The 5,684-nt window shown below is 32.4% G+C and overlaps 1 long non-coding RNA gene across 1 annotated transcript; it reads right to left on the bottom strand.

Annotated features, from left to right (window-relative positions):
- Positions 1–2,047: 2,047 nt before the first annotated feature.
- On the bottom strand, positions 2,048–4,357 carry LOC143052339 (uncharacterized). The gene is made up of 2 exons (XR_012971090.1): positions 3,201–4,357; positions 2,048–2,761 (listed from the first exon to the last, which is right to left on the bottom strand). It is a non-coding gene; the product is annotated as an uncharacterized LOC143052339 (long non-coding RNA).
- Between the last annotated feature and the right edge of the window lie 1,327 nt (positions 4,358–5,684).

The following is a 5,684-nucleotide window of genomic DNA, read 5'->3' as shown; positions in this document are numbered from 1 at the left end:
ATTTTTTTTATAGATATATGATTCGTAGATAGTAGGTGCAATATACCAGTAGAGTAAATCACCATATTGTAATGAATTATTTACCATGTGAAATATCGACTTGCTTTAAAATTGGCATTGTCAGTGTTGTTACATGGAGAAACACTTTAGTGAAAAGACTCCAATGACTTAATTGGTTTGGTTCTTCTCTAAACATGGAATTAGAATGGGAATGGGGAATGTGTCAATTACATCAACCCGACAAAAAAATCCAAAGACTTCTACGTGAATCAATGCAGCGAGAACATCATGCAACTACAGGCGGCCTCCAGCTGGCCCTCAAACAATAATATATACTAATTTACCGAAATGAACGCCACACTAAACTCTAAAACATATAAATGAATTGAAATTAAATAGCAATAAACAAGAATCAAAGCGCGAAAGCGCTGTAAAGGCAGTTAATTACAGGTTGTGTGTATTTCTAGTCCAGTTATATCATTATCTTCCATAGAACAGAGGTGGTTTGTAGTATTTAAGATTTAGAGTTCTCTTGTACCTAGTTCACCTATATCTATAGTCTACTGTTTACAGTATATTTTCTGTACCTCGCCATGAAATGCATTTTTAAGACATAAGAACTTTTCCTTTTTAATGTAAATAAAACTATTTTTAATTATTGATTATATACACATATTCAATTACTCCTATCCTATGAAAAAAAATTCACAAAGATTGACTAGTCTCCGTTCCGTGTGTATTGCTAGAACATCAAGTAACATAATGGTTAATGTACATAGTAACATGTCAACTCTTTTGAAGACAGAACTTTTTTTAAATTCTCCCTCCAAGCAAAATTATTTTTCAGTATAAACATGATAAAGTTATCTACCTGTATTAATGACCTAGAGACTCTCAAGAGCCTGTGTCGCTCACCTTGGACGGTCTATGTGCATATTAAACAACGGACACATATAAAATGACAAAATTGTGTTTTTGATGATGGGGATGTGTTTGTAGATCTTTCTTTACTGAACATTCTTGGTGCTACAATTATCTCTATCTATAATAAACATGGCCCAGTATTTACAGTTGAAAATATTTTTTAAAAATTAACAAAAAATACAAAAATTTATGAAAATTGTTAAAAATTGACTATAAAGGGCAATAACTTTTTAAGGGGTCAACTTAAAATTTTGTTCATATTGACTTATTTGTAGATCTTACTTTGCAGAACATTATTGCTATTTACAGTTTATCTCTATCTATAATAATATTTAAGATAATAACCAAACTCTGCAAAATTTCCTTCAAATTACTAATTTGGGGGCAGCAATCCATCAACGGGTTGTCAGATTTGTCTGTAAATTCCTGGGCAGATAGATCTTCACTGAAGAGACAATTTCACCCTATGTCAGATTTGCTCTAAATGCTTTGGTTTCAGAGTTATAAGCCAAAATCTACATTTTACCTGTATGTTCTATTTTTGGCCATAGTGGCCATCTCGGTTGGTTGACCGGGTCTAACCACACATTTTTTAAATTAGATACCGCAATGATGATTTTGGCTAAGTTTGGTTAAATTTGGCACAGTAGTTTCAGAGAAGATTTTTTGTAAAAGTTTATGGACGACGAAACCAAGTGATGAGTCAGGTCAGGTGAGCTAAAAAGGAGTTTTTAATCAAGGTAACAATGACATCTGGTGGCCATAAAAACTGTCTCATTAGCATTTTAACCACTTCCCATATTTGCTTTTAAGACAATAGAAGAAAATTATTCAATGCAAAAACAAAACTTACTTGTAAATATGAAATTCTCTTTACAGTATGAGTTTTTCTCATTGTTGGAGATTGTACAGTAGTACAGTCCTGTAACTGCTTATACCCATTTCTTATCCCCTTTAGTTTGATAAACTCACAGAATATCATATATTTGCATTGTGCCACATCTCCTTATTTTTATATGCATTACAATAACATGAACAATTGTAATTCAAAGCTATATATCAAAGCAAAATGAATTTCACTACTTTCATTCATGCATCCTTTGGAAAAATATAAGTTCTAAAATGACACAATATATGTTTATTTATATAAAAATAATATTTAGTTTTCGACTCTTAACAGGTATAAACAAGAATGTGTCCCCAGTACACGAATGCCCCACTCGCACTATCATTTTCCATGTTCAGTGGACCGTGACATTGGGGTAAAAACTCTAATTTGGCATTAAAATTAAAAAGATCATATCATAGGGAACATGTGTACCAAGTTTGAAGTCGATTGGACTTCAACTTCATCAAAAACTACCTTGACCAAAAACTTTAACCTGAAGAGGGACAGACGGACGGACGGACGAACGGACGAACAGACGAACGGACGCACAGACCAGAAAACATAATGCCCCCTATTATCGTAGGTGGGGCATAAAAATGCACAGCTGTGTCATGATTTGTGAAATCTGTGCTGAAAACATAGGCATTTATGGTGTTCGAGTAGTTCCATCTGTGAAGCTCAACATTAGCTCGTCAGTTGGTGGTGGACAGTTATACATCTTTCCTGCAGGGTGAATGTACATCTGTTCAGGAAAACCAATTTCACAAATCAAAACTTTCCTCTAGATTTCTCCTACAATATTCATCCAGTTTAGTTCTTTTGGTTTAACGGGACACCGTCCTGATTTTTAATTTTGTAAACCATTCAGTCTCTTGCTTACAAATGGTGCATGAAAATAGGATGGGAATGCATGGCAGTAGACAAGTCTCTATAAAGTGGGTATGTGCCCTGAAAAAAGTTTTATAACATTAGCTTTTTTGAAACTTGTGAAAGACATGTGCAACACACATACCTAAATAACTAAAACATAGGGGGAGAGCATCATTCATGTCAATGTTTTGTTCCCGTTTACATTGTCATTGATATTTTTCAAGAAAGCCCGAGGCATAGCTCATGAATTCTTGTCATTACAACCGAAATTTACATAATTACTGCTAAAATAATTGTCAGTATAATATATCTCTTGTAGAAAAACCATACAATTGTAGTATTAACCAAAAAATGTCAAACAGATGATATTGAATCGTAATCCCAAAAGTTATGACGTCTTGAATTCACCCCCTTTTTATTCTAAAACGATAATTGCGGTTGCAAACAGACTTTGGTTTACTTGCATGGCGATTATATAAATAACAGTATATATTTCTTAAAGAAAATAAAGTTTTACCATGAATAGTTTCCTGAACGTAGTCGTTTTCAGTAAAATGTGCCTTGCAAACAACAGCTGATTGATATGGGTTCTACGATTGCATCGCACATGACAATCTACTTTTGAGCCATTGCGTTGATCCAACTTTTCCTTCTTATTAAGTCATTTAGAAATGCAAGTCCTCCTCTTAAATGACACTCAGGTACACACCAACAAGGACTAGGCATCGTTAATTGTGTGATCGTTTTGCAGTGCAAAAACGGAAGTTAAGGACGGAACTGACTGGTCTCACTAACAAGAGACAAGAAGAATTTTAGAGACAAACAGCGACAAGAAGTTTAATTTAGTGACGAAGCGACAATAACTAACAAGGGACAAGCGAATCGTAATTCTCTCACGAGGCTATTCTCATTTGATGTGATAGGGTGAAGCTACACCTATCAAATATGTCCCTATGAAAAAGAAGAATTTCACTGTTAGAAAGGCAATGATATTGCATGGTTTTGATTCAATAAATTCTTTAAAAGGAAATTGATTTTTTTTGTTTTGATGGCCAATTTTTAGCGTGTGCATAAAATATATATTTTTTTATATCTAATAAAAACTAATCCCTTTCTTCTTAATAAAAACATATTTTTATCTATCAATGTACAGTAATATAAAAAATGTTTTATAACCGCCCCTATAATAAAAAATAATGCATGTTTTTTTAATATCTATGGGGAATAAGTTGTTGCAATGACATTTTTTTTATTTATGTATAGTCGCTATATAGTCTAAGCTCTTCTTGACGCTTCTTCTCGCTAAATTAATTATATTGTCGCTTCTTATCGCTATTTTAATTTTATTGTCGCTTCTTATCACTTTTTGACGCTTCTTGTCTTTAATTAGTGGAACCCTATTCAGGAACGATAATTTCATATTTTACATAACTGAGACCGAAATAACTATAACGTCATACGGCTTCACGTACAGAAATACTTTAAATTGTATATTATGCAATATAATTCACGGTCAGTCGACTTTTAATTATAATATCATGTTATATCAACGAGTGAAATGATTTTAAAATATCTTTAGATCGCAAATAGTACTCGAAATTGAACGGACCTCTTTCCACACGGAATTCGAATAATGATAGTTTGTAATCAGATTGACTGCTTATAATGCAAAAGACACATTTATAAACAGATTTTTAAAACGAACAATACACACTGATCGTTTCTTTATTTCCCAATGTAAATGAAAGGAACAAAATCAAATACATACCACAAAAAGTAGAGGAGAAATTTAAACATTTCCGGATCTATTTCTTGCAAAATGACCCCCAGCAAAGATTTGCGTAAGGAAAGATGAACCTCATGACTTGAAAGTCAGGCCTTAAAGCACTGCCTTTAAAAACAAATGTTAAGGGTATCATGTATTTTTAATAATTAGGTTTTATAACATAAATCATATGTTTTTTCTCTATTTCATTTTGATTTAGTTTATTTTATGAAAATGATTCTTAGGTTATTAAGTACGTCCGAGGCGCTTTACAAATTTTACTTTTTTTCGGGAACAGTCTAACCATATATTTCAAAGCAGCATGAACAAGTACTAAATTACGTAAAAGAGTATTTTGATTAAAGAGACAAAATAAATCAAGTTCGCCTGAACGAGTTGCAATCTTACTTTCAATAATTCCTACTTTTTAATAAATAGTTCGTTAATTCTATATTGCAAGATGATAGGTAAAACCTTAAGACTACACTTCAATCAAAAGCATGAAGATTGAAACTGATATTGTCCAAACTGAATAACAGTGGTAAAGTGTTGGGAAAACAATGTTTCCCATTGTTATGAACGTGTAAGGAAAGTCAATCAAGAAGGTGTTTTCGATTAAGAACTGCTTTCTAAATTTGTTCACATAGTTTCTTAACTTATCTCTTTGTTTTTTATTTACCTTCGGATGATTTTGGTTTCTTTCTCATCTCGGCATCATCATGAATTGAACGTTTGAGAAGCCATTCTATAGCCTCTTGTACCTCACCTCCCTAAACATATATTTAGAAGATAAAAACTATTAATTGTTAATAAAATAAAAGATGAAAATAACAAAATATAAATTGTTCAAACTATCAACATACTGTATTTATAACTTAAGGATGTTCATTGTACTGTTTTGAAAAAACCAGCGTTTGAAAATATCATTGAATGTTTGGCGGGAAATAATTTTCAATGCAAAAGCAAGGAATTTCACGAACTGTTGTGAAAATAACAGTATTTGATACTACATTATCATCATTTATTCTGAGGAAATGTCAGTTACATAACTATCAACAAAGTTCAGATCAAGTTGATGTATGCAATCATACAGCCTTAATGCTCATGTAATAATTTCGAAGTTCCGATTATGACTGCTCTATTCTAATGTGTGCATTATGATATGTGTTTTCTTTGAAAAATGTGATGGCCTTCCCAATTGCGACTTCCGTATAGCAACATTATGTATATGTTTAG

This window comes from Mytilus galloprovincialis, chromosome 11 (genome assembly GCF_965363235.1).
Source record: "Mytilus galloprovincialis chromosome 11, xbMytGall1.hap1.1, whole genome shotgun sequence".
Taxonomy (NCBI): domain Eukaryota; kingdom Metazoa; phylum Mollusca; class Bivalvia; order Mytilida; family Mytilidae; genus Mytilus; species Mytilus galloprovincialis.
This window is presented reverse-complemented; position numbering and strand designations above follow the sequence as displayed.